The sequence below is a fragment of the Grampus griseus genome, assembly GCF_964374135.1.
Source record: "Grampus griseus genome assembly, chromosome: 16".
Lineage (NCBI taxonomy): Eukaryota > Metazoa > Chordata > Mammalia > Artiodactyla > Delphinidae > Grampus > Grampus griseus.
This window is the reverse complement of record NC_139010.1, coordinates 48,127,441-48,145,700: the sequence shown is the minus strand read 5'-3', so window position 1 is coordinate 48,145,700 and position 18,260 is coordinate 48,127,441. Positions and strand designations below refer to the sequence as shown.

General features: G+C 40.7%; 1 protein-coding gene across 7 annotated transcripts in view; it reads left to right on the top strand.

Moving 5' to 3' along the window:
• SGMS1 (sphingomyelin synthase 1) overlaps nucleotides 1–18,260 on the top strand; it is a 291,005-nt gene that overhangs the window by 178,985 nt on the left and 93,760 nt on the right. For 6 of the 7 annotated variants that reach the window (XM_082673862.1, XM_082673859.1, XM_082673858.1 and 3 more), the window contains one exon: nucleotides 4,914–4,994. The gene's annotated coding sequence lies outside the window, so the exon portion shown is untranslated. Of the gene's footprint in view, nucleotides 1–4,913; nucleotides 4,995–17,607; nucleotides 17,704–18,260 lie in introns of those variants that run through there. The other variant, XM_082673865.1, reaches the window with a different exon arrangement.

Here is an 18,260-nt window from a genome sequence, read left to right as displayed (position 1 = left end):
CTCCCTAGGTAGGTTTATTCCTAGGTATTTTATTCTTTTTGTTGCAATGGTAAATGGGAGTGTTTCCTTAAATTCTCTTTCAGATTTTTCATCATTAGTGTATAGGAATGCAGGAGATTTCTGTGCATTAATTTTGTACCCTGCAACTTTACAAATTTATTGGTTAGCTCTAGTAGTTTTCTGGTGGCATCTTTAGGATTCTCTACATATAGTATCTTGTCAACTGCAAACAGTGACAGTTATACTTCTTCTTTTGAAATTTGTATTCCTTTTATTTCTTTTTCTTCTCTTATTGCCGTGGCTAGGACTTCTAAAACTATGTTGAATAATAGTGGCAAGAGTGGACATCCTTGTCTTGTTCCTGATTTTAGAGGAAATGCTTTCAGTTTTTCACCATTGAGGATGATGTTTGCTGTTGGTTTGTTGTATATGGTCTTTATTATGTTGAGGTAGGTTTGCTCTATGCCCACTTTCTGGAGAGTTTTTATCATAAATGGGTGTTGAATTTTGTCAAAAGCTTTTTCTGCATCTATTGAGATGATCATATGGTTTTTCTTCTTCAGTTTATTAATATGGTGTATCATATTGATTGATTTATGCATATTGAAGAATCCTTGCATCCCTGGGATAAATCCCACTTGATCATGGTATATGATCCTTTTAATGTGTTGTTGGATTCTGCTTGCTAGTATTTTGTTGAGGATTTTTGCATCTGTATTCATCAGTGATATTAGTCTGTAATTTTCTTTTTTTTTACTGTCTTTGTCTGATTTTAGTATCAGGGTGATGGTGGCCTCATAGAATGCGTTTGGGAGTGTTCCTTCCTCTGAAATTTTTTGGAAGAGTTTGAGAAGGATGGATGTTAGCTCTTCTCTAAATGTTTGATAGAATTCAGACATTTGAATGTGAAGCCATCTGGTCCTGGACTTTTGTTTGTTGGAAGATTTTTCATCACAGTTTCAATTTCATTACTTGTGATTGGTCTGTTCATTTTTTCTATTTCTTCCTGGTTCAGTCTTGGAAGGTTATACCTTTCTAAGAATTTGTCCATTTCTTCCAGGTTGTCCATTTTATTGGCTTAGAGTTGCTTGTAGTAGTCTCTTAGGATGCTTTTTATTTCTGCAGTGTCTTTTGTAACTTCTCTGTTTTCATTTCTAATTTTATTGATTTGAGTCCTCTCCCTCTTTTTCTTGATGAGTCTGGCTCATGGTTTATCAATTTTGTTTATCTTCTCAAAGAACCAGCTTTTAGTTTTACTGATCTTTGCTATTGTTTTTTTTTTTTGTTTGTTTCTATTTCATTTATTTCTGCTCTGTTCTTTATCATTTCTTTCCTTCTACTAACTTTGGGTTTTGTTTGTTCTTCTTTCTCTAATTCCTTTAGGTGCAAGGTTAGATTTTTTATTTGAGATGTTTGTTGTTTCTTGAGGTAAGATTATATTGCTGTAAACTTCCCTCTTCGAACTGCTTTTGCTGCATCCCATAGGTTTTGGATCTTCGTGTTTTCATTGTCATTTGTCTCTTGGTATTTTTTGAATTCCTCTTTGATTTCTTCAGTGATCTCTTGGTTATTTAGTAACCTATTGTTTAGCTTCCATGTGTTTGTGTTTTTTACGTTTTTTTCCCTGTAATTCATATCTAATCTCATAGTGTTGTGGTCAGAAAAGATGCTTGATACGATTTCCATTTTCTTAAATTTACTGAGGCTTGATTTGTGACCCAAGATGTGATCTGTCCTGGAGAATGTTCCCTGTGCACTTGAGAAAAATGTATAATCTGCTGTTTTTGGATGGAATGTCCTATAAATATCAAGTCTGTCTGGTCTGTTGTGTCGTTTAAAGCTTGTGTTTCCTTATTTATTTTCATTTTGTATGATCTGTCCATTGGTATAAGTGAGATGTTAAAGTCCCCCACAATTATTGACATTACTGTCGATTTCCTCTTTTATAGCTGTTAGCAGTTGCCTTATGTATTGAGGTGCTCCTATGTTGGGTGCATATATATTTATAATTGTTATATCTTCTTCTTGGATTGATCCCTTGATCATTATATAGTGTCCTTCCTTGTCTCTTGTAACATTCTTTATTTTAAAGTCTATTTTATCTGATATGAGTATTGCTACTCCAGCTTTCTGTTTATTTCCATTTGTATGGAATATCTTTTTCCGTCCCCTCACTCTCAGTCTGAATGTGTCCCTAGGTGTGAAGTGGGTCTCTTGTAGTCAGCATATATATGAGTCTTGTTTTTGTATCCATTCAGCAAGCCCGTGTCTTTTGTTTGGAGCATTTAATCCATTCACTTTTAAGGTAGTTATCGATATGTATGTTCCTATGACCATTTTCTTAAGTGTTTTGGGTTTTTTTTTGTAGTTCCTTTTCTTCTCTTGTGTTTCCCACTTAGAGAAGTTCCTTTAGCATTTGTTGTAGAGCTGGTTTGGTGGTGCTGAATTCTCTTAACTTCTACTTGTCTGTAAAGCTTTTGATTTCTCCATCGAATCTGAATGAGATCCTTGCCAGGTAGAGTAATCTTGGTTGTAGGTTCTTCCCTTTCATCAGTTTAAGTATATCATGCCACTGCCTTCTGGCTTGCAGAGTTTCTGCTGAGAAATCAGCTGTTAACCTTATGGGAGTTCCCTTGTATGTTATTTTTTCCTTGCTGCTTTCATTAATTTTAGTTTGTCTTTAATTTTTGCCAGTTTGATTACTTTGTGTCTCGGTGTGTTTCTCCTTGGGTTTATCCTGTATGGGACCCTCTGCACTTCCTGGACCTGGTGGCTATTTCCTTTCCCATGTTAGGGAAGTTTTTGACTATAATCTCTTCAAATATTTTCTCGGGTCCTTTCTCTCTCTCTTCTCCTTCTGGGACCCCTATAATGCGAATGTTGTTGCGTTTAATGTTGTTCCAGAGGTCTCTTAGGCTGTCTTCATTTCTTTTCATTCTTTTTTCTTTATTCTGTTCCGCAGCAGTTAATTCCACCATTCTGTCTTCCAGGTCACTTATCCGTTCTTCTGCCTCAGTTATTCTGCTATTGATTCCTTCTAGTGTAATTTTCATTTCAGTTATTTTATTGTTCATCTCTGTTTGTTTGTTCTTTAATTCTCTAGGTTTTTGTTAAACATTTCTCAATCTTTGTCTCCATTCTTTTGCCGAGGTCCTGGATCATCTTCACTATCATTATTCTGAATTCTTTCTTTGGAAGGTTTCCTATCTCCACTTCATTTAATTGTTTTTCTGGGGTTGTATCTTGTTCCTTCATCTGGTACATAGCCCTCTGCCTTTTCATCTTGTCTATCTTTCTGTGAATGTGGTTTTTGTTCCACAGGCTGCAGGATTGTAGTTCTTCTTGCTTCTCCTGTCTGCCCTGTGGTGGATGAGGCTATCTAAGAGGCTTGTGAAAGTTCCCTGATGGGAGGGACTGGTGCTAGGTAGAGCTGACTGTTGCTCTGGTGGGTAGAGGTCAGTAAAACTTAATCCGCCTGACTGCTGATGCTGGGGCTGGGTTCCCTCCCTGTTGGTTGTTTGGCCTGAGGCAACCCAACACTGGAGCCTACCTGGGCTCTTTGGTGGGGCTAATGGTGGACTCTGGGAGGGCTCTCGCCCAGGAATACTTCCCAGAACTTGTGCTGCCAGTGTCTTTGTCCCCACTGTGAGCCACAGCCACCACCTGCCTCTGCAGTAGGCCCTCCAACACTAGCAGGTAGGTCTGGTTCAGTCTCCCCTTGGGTCACTGCTCCTTCCCCTGGGTCCTGATGCGTACACTACTTTGTGTGTGCCCTCTAAGAGTGGAGACTCTGTTTCCTCCAGTCCTGTCGAAGTCCCGCAGTCAAATCCCACTAGTCTTCAAAGTCTGATTCTCTAGGAATTCCTCCTCCCGTTTCAGGACCCCCAGGTTGGGAAGCCTGATGTGGGGCTCAGAGAACCTTCACTCCAGTGGATGGACTTCTGTGGTATAAGTGTTCTCCAATCTGTGAGTCACCCACCCAGCAGTTATGGGAGTTGATTTTACTGTGATTGTGCCCCTCCTACCGTCTCACTGTGGCTTCTCCTTTGTCTTTGGATGTGGGGTATCTTTTTTGGTGAGTTCCAGTGTCTTCCTGTCGATGATTGTCCAACAGCTAGTTGTGATTCTGGTGTTCTCGCAAGAGGGAGTGAGAGCACGTCCTTCTACTCCGCCATCTTAGTCCCTAATCGTATAATCTTTAAACAATTTGAGAAATAGAGCAACTCAAGTGGGAAGCAACATAGATAGTAGCTTAATTACTGATAAAAACAGGATTGGAGAACTGAGAATTGTCAATTACCTCCTTCTGTAAAGCATTAATTGGACCTTAGTAACCCTGACCTAGTCATCCTAGTCTGGTAACAGCTGGAGAGAAGCTGGCAGAGAGAGCTGGCTGGCCCTCCCAGAAGCAGGCAGCCCTTGTCCTGCTTACTGTGTGGAAGTTAGCTTGGCCCTAGGTGTTGGAGAGAACAAGAGGGAGGGCCTTGCTGCCCAGCTCTGTGTGCTGCCTCAGCACTAAGCCAGTGCTTACTCTAGCCTTCCCAGGTGATAAGTCACTTGCTTTTGAGAAGGGAGGAGGGGCTGGGGGGGAGAGGTAGAGAGAGAAAGTGGCTTACTCTAATACTGCTTCCTCCCAAGAAAGACTAAAAATTTCTTCCTGAAAACATAAGGGAGGGTATTTTAAGAGTGTCCACCCCAAACCCCAAGAGTAGAAATACTGCTCTTTCAAGTTCTTTCTCTTGAGGTGATCTTTTGTGGTGTTCTCTCCTGCCTTTTTGATTTTGGAGAGAAATGGAGAGACAACTATATTTTTCTGTGTGTTTTGGGTATAAAGAAAGGAAAAGACTAATGTAGTAGAAACCAGGAAATGGTCTTTATGAGACATATAATCAGATTCTTTCTTCTCATGGCAGGTGATGGAAATGTACAGAAACAGTGGGAGAAGCCGGTAACTTATAGGAAGCCAAGATGACAAGAATTTTAAAAAATAATCAGTGAGTAAAATTTTGTTAGCCCTTTAGAATTCCGTTGACTACAGGGTGAATTTTCTGTAAGAAACCATGGTAAAATAACAGCACAATTAAATACCTCAAAAATTTAAAAGAGAAAATTTTGAAAAGTAAATATCCAAACACTACAGAAAGTTGGTGCCAACATTTGAGAAATTTTGCTTTTGCATTATTCTTTCTTGGTAAAATGTGTCATCTTAGGTTGGGTATGTCTGTTTGGTGGATAGAGCATAAGTATTTAAAGAGTTGAAAGAGGATTCCTTTTACATTAACCTTGGAGTAGCCCTTCTCAAATGCAGATCATTCTTCATTCCATTGGTTCTGTGGTCCCCATTTCTTACCCACTTTTTGTGGGTACATTTTGGAGGTAAATATGAATAAACTTGGTGAATATGAATAAAAGTCAGCTCTTTGTCTATTCCTCTTCATTACACCATTTTCTTTTACATATCAAAGGCCATTAGTGTTTGTTAATTATCTGACAGTTATAGGTGGTTGGTTTTGGTTTCGTTATGGTAATGATAACGTTAGTAAGTGGGGTAGTTACTGGAAAGATCATACATTTTTGAGTCAGACATTCATAGACCTGGTTCTTGCTGTTGTGCTTTTAGTAGTTACTTACTCAGCCTCTCAATCTCAGTTGACTCATCTGTATATTGGATTTGATAATACCTCTCATGAAACGAAATACCATGGGGATAGTACTTTGTGCTGTGACTGGTACATTCCAGGGCCACAATAAAAGTAGTTACTTTCTATCCTCATATTTGTATCATGATTTATAGTTTGCAAGCCTTTTTCTTGACTTAGAAGGCTGGCCAGCTGAACTTCCTGAGCTCCTGTCAGGCAGTGGTGGGTTAACATTGCAGGTAGTGATATGCAGGTAAATGTTTAGAGCCAGCCCTGATGGGGGGAGGGGGTTGTAGTGTTTGCTGATTTCCATGGTGTGAACACTCCCACCATAGCTGATTTCACACTACCGGCAAAAGTCACTGCCAGCAGAGTTGGGAAGGGATGTGCAGGAGCACACTGTTATATGATCTCCTACCAACCAGGTACAATAGTTGCAAAGAACATCAAGAGCATTGATAATAGTAAAACAGGAAGTGACGTGTTTTGAGTATTTATGATCTTTGTTCTTAGTATAGTTTAATTGTATGTTTATGTAATTTAACTGGTAATGATGGTGTGTTTAACAACTGCCTTGCCACAAATCCTGAGAATATGCAGTTTGTTCTAAGGGACTGGTATGAGCTGGCCCCAGCTCACCACTGATTGTAAGTTTCCTATTGTGAAGACGTTTCCAAGCCACAAATCTTCAATTATCTTTCTCAGCCCTGGTGGTAAGAGTTTGGTTTGCTCAACATCATTAATCATTAGAGAAATGCAAATCAAAACTACAATGAGATATCATCTCACACTGGCCAGAATGGCCATCATCAAAAAAGCTAGAAACAATAAATGCTGGAGAGGGTGTGGAGAAAAGGGAACACTCTTGCACTGCTGGTGGGAATGTGAATTGGTACAGCCACTATGGAGAACAGTATGGAGGTTCCTTAGAAAACTACAAATAGAACTACCATATGACCCAGCAATCCCACCACTGGGCATATACCCTGAGGAAACCAAAATTCAAAAAGAGTCATGTACCAAAGTGTACATTGCAGCTTTATTTACAATAGCCAGGACATGGAAGCAACCTAAGTGTCCATCATCGGATGAATGGATAAAGAAGATGTGGCACATGTATACAGTGGAGTATTACTCAGTCATAAAAAGAAACGAAATTTGAGTTATTTATAGTGAGGTGGATGGACGTAGAGTCTGTCATACAGAGTGAAGTAAGTCAGAAAGAGAAAGACAAATACCGTATGCTAACACATATATGTGGAATCTAAGAAAAAAAAAAAGGTCATGAAGAACCTAGGGGTAAGATGGGAATAAAGACACAGACCTACTAGAGAATGGACTTGAGGATATGGGGAAGGGGAAGGGGAAGCTGTGACAAAGTGAGAGAGTGGCATGGACATATATACACTACCAAACGTAAAATAGATAGCTAGTGGGAAGCAGCCGCATAGCACAGGGAGATCAGCTCGGTGCTTTGTGACCACCTAGAGGAGTGGGATAGGGAGGGTGGGAGGGAGGGAGACGCAAGAGGGAAGAGATATGGGAACATGTGTATATGTATAACTGATTCACTTTGTTATAAAGCAGAAACTAACACACCATTATAAAGCAATTATACTCCAATAAAGATGTTAAAAAAAAAAAAAAGCAAACCTGGCCTGGTTTTGAATCCATGCTAAGTAAACCAAGTTATCATGTCCCCATAGCTTCTGGAATGAAGATAAGGGTCAGGATCAGTTTAGAATTTAGACTTATTTTCTTAAGAGTGTGACTGGCATTCTCACGTTGTTAACTCAGCTTTGTAACCGGCCCCTGGCACCCCTCACTTCTTCTGGCTTTCGAGTGCCAGTGCTTGGAGATAAGTCAGACTGTTCGCTCCCTTTTGAACTTCCTTCTTTCCCTTCTCTGTACTCCCGTGACTCTGCATTTCCTCAGGTAGTGACACTTTGGGGACAAGCAGCCAGGGTGCCCCTAACTAACCGTGGCATGTAACTTTGCTTTTGATTCAGAAATTAAGGAAAAGGAATTGTCTCCAGAGAGAGCGAAACAAAACCAAACAAAAAACCTGGGCAGTTTAAAGTTCATACTGGCTGGATTAAAATCTTAGGGAATAAAATGGAAGGAAGAAAGGAAACTGGATCAGATATCTCAGTGTTTCTTCTGGAAGCAGTTTCTTCAGTTTTCTCAGTTGCCCTTTAGAAGGGAACAATTGAAGCCTGAAATTGCTAAGTAACAGCTAAGATCGTGGTGGTTGTTTTTATTTTAAATCTCACCCACCTAGTTCTCAAAACACATTCTTTATTGAACCTTCAAAAAAATGCCTTGGATATTTCAAAACATTCATTTGTGTCAATTCCCTGAATCAGACTTACATAATCTTAAAACATTTATTTCCCTTATTTCTTCCTAAAACAATAGGTATTTATATTTCCTACTGAGTCAGGATTGGACTTGGATTATTGCAAAAGTAGTTCTTGTCCATTTGAAGAGGAAGCTCATGGATAAAAATCTGAGAGACTTGCCTCTGGATTAAGAAATATTAACCCACGTCTTAAACAAGTTGAATAAGGGTGTCTTTGGTAACTTTGAAAGCAAACATGGGAGTAATGATTAATAGAGAAATTTTGCCACAGATAAAATATCCTGATTGACCATTTCTCTCTCCAGAATGGACCCTATGCAATTTCTGAACATCCCCACTATAAATGAATGTTTGATTAGAGCACTACTAGGTGTACAGTCTTCAAATGTGTAAATTTTATAGCCTTTCTTTATGTTCAAATCAACACACTCAGTAGTTTCTGGATACTTGGGTCATGGGTTATTAGGGTAGATTCCAGTAAATGTAAAACAGGCTTATTCCACTTCAGGAGTTGATAATCAAGCCTGAACAAAGAAAACTGCCATTTCAAAACAAATGTGGTAAATGTTATAATAGATATATTAGACTCTCAGGAAACAGACAGGAGAGAGGAATTACCTGTGTGATAAGGGTGGGCTAGACCGGGGGGTGGGGGGGGGGCGAGGAGGGTTTCAGGAGCAGATGACGTTTGAATTGGGTATTAATGATTAATGCCTTTTAATTAAAATACACTTTTTTAGATTATAAAAGTTAACAATGCTAATTGGAAAGAGCTTTAAAGTGTGAAAATTACTAAGATTCGAAAAATCATTATCACTACCCAGAGATACCATTATTAGCTTTGTTTTTGTATTCTGCCATACTCTTCCTGTGTCTAGATTAGATACATATTTTTCCTCCCTAAAATGGGTCATTATTAATATTGTTTTGAAACCTGATTCAACTGATAATATACTGAGACCATGCCACCTCAATAGGTATAACCTACATCATTTTTGTTATTGTTTTGTAGCATTCCATGTATATGTGGTCTGTAATGGATTTAACCATTTCCCTATTAGTGGGCATTTAGGTTGTTTTCAACTTTTCATTCTTTTTTTTTTTTTTTTTTTTTTTTTTTTTTGCCGTACGCGAGCCTCTCACTGTTGTGGCCTCTCCCGCTGCGGAGCACAGGCTCCGGACGCGCAGGCTCAGTGGCCATGGCTCACGGGCCCAGCCGCTCCGCGGCATGTGGGATCTTCCCAGACTGGGGCACGAACCCGTGTCCCCTGCATCGGCAGGCAGACTCTCAACCACTGCGCCACCAGGGAAGCCCCAACTTTTCATTCTTGTAAAGCACACTATGATGAACATCTTTGTGTATGCACTGTGGTGCACTTACCTAATCATTCAATATTTGGGCAGGATCTTTGAACAGAGTTGGGGCAGTGCCTAGGGAATACTCTAGGTAGGACAAACAGTTTGAGCCAAGAGGCAGAGGTGGGAAAGGAAGATTCCATTCTGGGGAAAGGCTGGAACTGTAGTTTGGTAGAATGCAAAGAGCGAAGGCAAGTAGTGCTAATTAGGGCCGGAGGCTTTGATGCTAAGTCCTTTATTCATTCTCAGTTGGGAGCCACGCGTGGAATCTATATCATACTTGAAATGAAGACTGGGTGTCTTCAGTTTTCCTTAATTTCTCTTGTTTGGGAAGAAATAAAAATTATTAATAGTGCTGCCTTCTGAAACTTCCTGAGAATCTTAAGAAACTGATCAGTCAGGGAGTAAACAAGTAAGAGAAGTCATGGGGAAAGTGTGTATGTACAGATAAAACTCAACTAGGGGAGCTTATGGTTTTGACAGGGGAAGGAAACATCATTAATAAATGCATTTTCTTCTTAAGGAATTTAAACAAACTATTTGTGATTAAATTTAATTTGGGAAAGACATGGGTTAAGACATAGATATCATAATTTAATAATAATACTACCTTATATTTGTTGAGTACTTTTATATGCTTATGTGTTTTAAATATGTTGTTTTACTTAATCTCTCAGCAACCTTCTTAGGACGTGTCAGGGATTATCTCCATTTTGCGGGTGAAACAGAGGCCTCAAAGGCTCCTTTGGTGAGAGGTCACCAGACTTGGGGTTCCAGTTCAGGAGCTGCTGGGGCCTTGGGCAAGTCCTGGGATCACACCGGGTTGGTTGTAAGGATACAGTGAGACAATATCTGAAATATTATGAAAACACCATAAAGTACCACAGACATGGAAAGACTGCTTTTTTATAATAGGACATCTTCTTCTATCACTACTGAAGGGAAGAAAGCACTTCGCTAGCCATTTTCCATTTCCTTTGTGGTAGATTATATTATTGTCAAAACATTTGCTATTCCTCCCTACCCACCCTCCATCCTGTGAGAGGATATTCTTTCCCACCCCACTGAGGGCTGAGCCCTGTGGCTGGCTTGCCATAGGCCTTGCAAATAATAAGAAATGTAAATAACAGTGATGTGCCATTTCCAGGCAGAAATGGAAGAGACATTGCCTGATTCTGCCGTCTTTCTTTTCTCTCTGCCGTGAGATCAGCCTGTCCCAGTTAGGGGTGCTCCTTCTGCCTTGGTCGCAGAGTGAAGACAACATGGAGCCCAGCCTTGGCTCACCTGCAAAGAACCAGACAGGACCAGAAATAAACCTTTCTCTGTTGTTGGCCTCCAAAATGCTGGTGTTGTTACTGCAGCATATTTCAACCTGAACTGATCCGCTCCTTTTTCACCCATTAGGTACCACCCTGTCTCCCTTTCAGGACACACACACACACACACACACACACCCCTTGTACAGAGAACTTCCTTTTAAGTTGAGAAACAGTGTCCCCATCATCTGTTGTACTACACTCTTCCTCCTGCATTGAAGAGGCCAACCTTCATCAGAGGTTATCACTTCAAATAAGGCATTTAAATAAGGTATTGAGGGTTGACCAACTTGACTCTTAATTTTTTTTTTCTTCAAACATTTGTAGAACATGTCCCATGTCAAGGTCTGGACGTCTGGAGGCTTAAAAAATCCAAGCCCTGGACCCAGCCTTCAGGAATCTTAGAGTACGATGCAATTGGATGCTGTGTATCCCAGCAGCTATAAAACAAGGCAGACAGTGTCGGGTGCTGAGGGAGAGTGTCACTTTGATAATTGGCAAACTGTGTTCATGTAGGTGTCCCCACTTTGTTGTATGCCATCCTTAAGATGGTTTTTAAATGTCATTGCTTTCTTAGTTAAGCTTATCTTCCCTTTTCCATCTCCTCCTTAGCATGTATTTACTGTACCATATAATTTGCATTGCGTGTTAGACTTCCTTATTCTCAATATGTAGTTTTTAGTCACACAATTTATACTGACTCTCTCACTAGCTTAGTGTATATGTCCTTTCTTTAGACGTATATTGTAAGCTCTTTAATTTCTTTATCTTAATGCTTCCCCATAATATAAGCTGTTTAACTCCGTGTTACAACAAAATTATTGACTATTTTCTTTGATTTTCCCCCCTCAAGTTATTTGTCCTTTTCTCCATGATGCATGAAGTTCGTTGTTATTAGTCCATGTGCTCCTTTTCTTTTTCTTCTTATGGTGTCTGATGTGTTTGAGGCTCTGCATGGGAGAACCAGTTTGTCTTGGCTTACTAATACCTTACCTCAATTTGGAACAATTTCCAGTTGACCTGTCATATTTCAGGTCATGTGCCTAGTAATCTGTCTAATGACTACTCCTGGCTTTGGACCATGGAGTAAAACCAAAAGCTCCTACAAGTCTGTCTGATGAGCAGTTTCTAGATTAAGACAATGTACAGTTTACCTGTGCCCTTCCTTTATGATTGAATTCAGCTGTTCTGTGTCTCATTACTCATGATCACTTCTCCAGTTTAATTTCAGAAGGCACTGGGTTAATTTATTATTAGAGCCCCATCTTGGACCAAGGGCTTTCAAACTTTTTGTCCAACATGCACAGAAAGAAGCAATTTTCAGCCTCCATCAGATAGGATGGAACACTCAGGGAGCTGCCATGGTTTATCGCTAATGGTCTGCCTTTAGGTTGGGCGGTGTGTTCATGATTGTTCATGTTAATATTATTTTTCCTGACAAATAAGTTAAATATTGTGTTGGCCAAAAAGTTTGTTTGGGTTTTCGTAACAGAAAAACTCGAACGAACTTTTTGGCCAGCCCAATATATTCTCTTGTATGTAGTAAATACTGCATAACCAAAAACATTTTTTTAAATGTGAAATACAGTTAAAGCTGTGAAATGCATCCATTGCATTTATTTTGGCAGAACTGAGTCACCTTAGCTAATTATTTTTGCAATTTTAACTTTCTTCTAAAACACCTAAGTGCCCTCTAAGATAATGGTCTCTTTTTTCAACAGGGCAAAATCAATTTTTTATGAAGATACTATTTATAGACCCTTAATTTGCAGACGATCTTCATGTCAGTACAGGCATCTGTATAATTTAAGGTTTACCCAGAGAAATATTTTCTTTTGTTTTGCCACAGAGAAACACCTTCTCTTGGGAAGATATACAAAGTTAATGTCTGGCTATTGACTGTGTATGATGCCCACTAGTTCCTTCTCTTCTCTGCAGGGAAATCTAGATGCTTTCACACAGAGTCTGAAATGTTAGCTCAGCTCTTAGTCACCTGAACTGAAAGCCCGCTCTTGTCTGGCTGCTACAGATATCAGAGACAATAGTCCCAGCTTTGGGGTCAAACATTCATATCTCTGAAGCAGGCTCTGACTTGTCTTCATGATTGACCTTAGGCTTCAAAACCTTCTCGAACTCCCAGTTTCGTCGTGTGTTCAGTTGTTAATACCTGCCTTGCTGTATTGTGTACAGATTAAATGTAAAGTGATATGTGCACAATGGAAGCCACTATCATTACTGGATACTCAGTAAATGAATTAAATTGAGCATGTTTTTCTTGCTGTAGGTGGAATTTCAAATACATTTTCCTATAGGAACAATGTTATGAATGGGGTTTGAGTATAGTGTTAGAAATATTATTAACATTATACTTCAGATAAATCATGAGTTCAATAGGCCTTTAAAGTCTGGCAGAGAAGCCAGTCTCGCTACATTTGGTCTCTAGTGAAATGCATTTCAAGTGCCACAGAAGTGTTCATGAACTTTAGAGTTCATTAAACAACTTTCAGAATGTAATTTATTACCAGGTTGAGGACTGCTTAGATAAGCTTTTGCGTTAGACTTGAAGTGGAATTTCTTGATAGGTGGTGATATTTTGGGGGCAGACAAATGAGCCCCCCTTTCCACTTCTGGGAAGTAAACTCGCCTATCTTCTGGAGGACTTACTGCTCTTCCCGCCAGTTCAACAAGGTAGTTGTAGTGTAGTCAGTCATGGGACCTTGGCCACTGGAGTGGCTACATGGCCCCAAGCTGGACCAGCATGAGGTTTTCTTAAGAATTTTAAGAATTATAACTATGGAATAGTCCCTCTTAGTGGCAGAGCTGGGAGTTAAGTGGAAGAAGGCAGATTCTAGGAAGGGAGAACAAAGCCAACCTGTAGAAGCAAAGATGTTCTCTTGTCCTGGTGGAGTTCATTTTGAGTTGGTCCTAAAGCCTAGCCACCCCCGTGGCTTTTGTGTTGCTAGACTCAGTGAGTCTGTCTTGCTTCTGCTCTGCTCCTTCAAGTGCCCTTTCTGTTACCTGCAAGTTAAAGAATACTGAATAATTCATTTGGTTGTTTGTACTTGGAATATTTAAGAAGTCTGTGTCTTTGTCATGGGCAATTATAATAAATGTAATTGCATAGTAGGTTGGCTGATTTATCACATAGCTTTTTGAGAACAACGGTAGCGTTTATTCCCATCTCATAAAAGCAGAAATGTGTTAGCACGCATCAAAGGATACGAGTGACTCCGTGTGTGTATGTATGATAATGACTCTTGGACAGAGGCTTGCTCTAGTGCAAATGTCATATAGCTTTTGATTTTAAACCATATAAACAAATGGAAACTTATGATGGTTCTAGTAGTTACAAGTTGCCTCGGAGAACTGCCATTTGCTACCTTTTATGCTTAGGAGCACTTGTAGGTAAACAGGTAGATGTTTCTATTTAAGGGGGAATTGGTACTTTGGTAAGATGGTCAGATATGTATGTATGTGTTCCTTACTTGAAACGGATGATAGAATGACTTAGTCTCTCTGTTATCGTGAGTGGGTTAGTATTTGGGGAACTGAGATTGTATGTGCTGACACTCTTCTGTAAACTGTACTTCCCTTTAGGAAGTATCAGATTTGCTTTCTCAGTAGTGGCATTCTTTATTGTTGGAACGTGTCGTAAAGAGCAAAGACACGCATCTGCCACTTGGGTTCTACTTGCCAACTGGTTTGAACAGCTATAATATTTGTGTATTCTTGGTGTGTCAGCAGTGAAAAGGAAAGTTTTCCTTTCTCCTTTGTGGCTGTTATATAACTTAAACGTCATTATCTCAGCAACCATTCAGAATCTGCTAGGTCCTGCGGGATACAAGGCCTCTGAAACACCATCTCTGCCTCCGATGGACTTTTGTCATCTGCCAAGAGAGAAAAGTCAGGGATTTCAAAAAGAAGGAAGATACTAAGGCTCTCTAAGTCAGTTTGAGATGGAGGTATAAAGAATAAGGTCTGTAGGCATTTGGAGGAGAGGAGAGTTCCCTGGGGCTTGAGCCAGTGAGGAGGGTTCCAGGAAAAGGAAGGGGTTTGAGTGGGTCTGGAAGGTAATAACTAGTAAGAAGAGTGAGAAAGGCCATCTGACAGAGGCCATGGCATGGGCTCAGGTGTGGAGGTGATAATGTGCCCATTGCATTAGGGGAACAACAAGTAGACCGGTGGGGTTATTTGGCCGAGGGTTTTTTAAGTGGAAGATGGGGTTGGAGAGGTGAAAGCCAGCTTTTGAATGACAAACATTATGGCACTGGGGCCGGAGCTAATCGTTCCTTTTTTTTAACCATAGATTGACAGGCTTTGTACTTCGCATTTTAACTTTAGGCGACTAAGATATCCTAGAAATAGTGAGCCTTTTTCTATTGTGAGGATGTTCTAATAACATTGGTAATTATGTCCTTATTTCCGAAGCATAAGGATCATTGTAAACATCTCTTGAGTGCTTTGAGTTATGATCTCAGGTGCACTTATTTATGAAGCCTTCCTTCTTCTTGAACGGAGCACCCACTTTATACATTTTCACCTTGACTGCATCCTAGACAATAGAAACAAACTAGGTTATCTCTCTCTTTCCTGTATGGGCTACCTTTCCCTTTTTCACTTTCACGTATCTCAGCATATCTATGTATGGCTGCACACATGCGTACAATTGCGTATTTAAAACTGCAGGGTCACGAAGTTTATTGAGTTGCTCATACACACATAGTTCTTGATGTAACAGCCAACATATTATCAGTTTGGCCAGTATAATTGATGGTAATAGTTTCATAAACAGAAAATCAATGTGCCTTAAAATAGGTATGTATTTACATGAATGTTTGAAGAAAGTTGCTTGTAAAGCAAATGTTTTCCTCTTGATCTCTACTATAGAACTATACTAGTTTAACTGATAGAAAGAGGACCCCCAGTTTATGACATGATGGCACGCTGGACTCTGACATTTATCACATGATGGTGATGATGATGTGTTGGGAGCACAGAGGATGGGACTCAGTGACCCTGGCAAGAGGGCATGGATGACTGAACCAGGATGGAAAAGGTGTGAAAGACATTAGGAAGGTGTCATCATGCCTGGGGATAGTGAATTGTCAATAGAGAGGAAGGGAGCTCAGATGACTCCAGAATTTAATTTACAGTGTCTAGGACAATAAGATTACCTTTATGAGGAATATGAGAGTCAAGAGTGATTTATCGGTTTCATCATCTAGGATATAGGCCCAGTTAATGCCTGTTGCTAAAGTTAAATGTTAGGTTATAGGCTTATCTTCTGCCTGCTCTTTTGGACCATAACTTGGTCTTAAAACTGGAAGAACGCTTAGAAATCTGCAGAGAGAGATGAAGCAGTTTATGTAGGGCAATATACCTGATCACTTATTGGCAGAGATTAGGACAGGAGCTCTTGACTCCAGGTGCAGAGTTCTTTCTATTCTTCTATGATGGTTCGAAGAAAAGAATAGCATTTTAGAAAGGGTCCTTGACCTCACTTAAGATTTTATCTTTGGTTTAAAGAGTATTTTAAAGAAATCTTGGCCTATGGAATGACTGGTTTTAAACAAATATGAGGAAGTTAAACTCAGGAGATTGTCTCCAAAGCCAAGATAGTTTAATTGGTAACTTAAAAAAAATTATTCCTCTGCAAAAACTCTCTTCCCTCACTAGTAACCAACTCTTAACTGGTGCTCAGGACCTAGCACTTCTGTGGTCTCCTGTAATTTGCCAATTCCAAGCTACTTTAAGTTTCTTTTCATTACTTCTATTCCAAAATGATGTTTAGGGTACAGTGACCGAGATAGAATGAATATTTCCAAAATCACTCTTACTTTTTAAAAGTTGGTTTAATTGTGGCATAAATGGAATCATTCCAATTTTAAGCCTTTTTTTCCCCTGCTACTAATAAAATTTCTCTTGTATAACAGGAACACCAAATCCAAGAATCCTAAACCAAAAGCTTCTTCAGTTTTCTATCACTTAAATAAGGGACTCAGACCATGCAAATACCAAAGAACTATTTCAGCTCGAAAATTCTTTGGATATTTTAACATTGAAAAGAATTTAAACAAAAATTATGGGCCAGTTTGTCTACAGGTTTGGAGATTTTGATTCAGTAATCAGAGGGACAAGACAGCATTGTTTGAGTGCCCACTCTATGTCATGCACTGTCCAAATGCTTTGCATGTATTATTACATATAATCTGTCCAGCAAACTGTTGGGTGATCATTTTGTCCCTTTCACTGCAGATAATTAACCCGCGCAAGATCATACAGTGTCAGAGGTTAGATCCATCTTGGAGGTTAGATCCCAATCTGCTTTGTCGCCAGATTCCACGCTCATTACCTCCAGGATCGCTGCCTAGCTTAAGAACTTTTACTAAGTAACAGAAATTAACATACATCCACTGATCAAGTATCTATCATAACAAAATTAACCCTTGTTTTGTAAGAGTTGTAAGGCCATCTACCATTTTCTTGACGTTGTTAAAGGCTTAAGTTTAAAAAAAAAAAAAAGTCTAAAAGGCTCCTAAGCCTCATATAAATCAAGAAAGGAAAGTTCCGCCTTAACCGACAGTGAACAAGCTCATTGGTTAGGATCACACGGGCTGACTCATTTCTTTTTTGCTGTGTTAGAGGGCCACACCCCGCATTCCAAAAAAACCTCTGCTGCCCGGCCACACCCGCGGCCTCCCTGCTGGAGCCTCTGGGTTTGGACCCGGCGTGCCCGCTCACAGCTGCTCGAGGGAGAGGATCCTCCCGCCGCCCGCCCGCCGGGGCGTCGGCTGCTCAGCGCTGCGGTCCTTGCACTCCGACCCCTCAGGCCGCGGGAGAAGGCGGCCAGGGCCCGCCGAGGCGCGGGCGCACCCGAAGAGCCGGGGTCGCGGGTCGGCGCGCCTCCGGCCGCCTTCGCCTCTCCGCCGGCGTCCGGGCGGGCAGCGCGCACCCTGAGCGTGCCGGCGCCGCGCGCAAACTTGGCGCCCCGGGAAGTTTCCCGAGACTTGGCCTCCTGGGAGGAGAGACCGTAAGTACTGCTCCTTCTGGGATACTAGGTTTCATTAGTGTGCTCTCTGGGGGACGCGTTGTAGCGGTCACAGACGGTGGGACCTGGTTAAAAGCCGGGAGAAACAGCCTCCCTTGCCTTGCAGAAGACACTCGGTACCGCAGTCGTTGCCATTCCTTCTACAGCGAAGTAAAGGGACTCTTAGTTTTTACTAAATCCGCCTTGATGATCAAACAGGCAATAGCTATTGACACCTGAGAACGCTCACAGGGTAGTTGATAAAACAGTGGATCGGGATAGGCTGCGTCAACAAATGCTCTGAATGTTGCGGGGTGCTTTGACAGCCAAGGATCCAGGGGGTGGTTTCGGTTTGGGGTTATCCGGCTTTCCTAATGGAGGTTTTTGAGGTAGTGGGGTTATACTTACAGCTTGGTTACTCAGTTTTGGGGAACTACTCACTTTCTCAGATTCCAGTCCCTGTACAAAAAGGTCCTTCAGCCAACTTCTCTGGCTGGTTCGGAGCGAGCTGGTGAGTGAGATCTGCGCTCAGTGCCAGAAGGAAGCACGTGCTCCCTGTG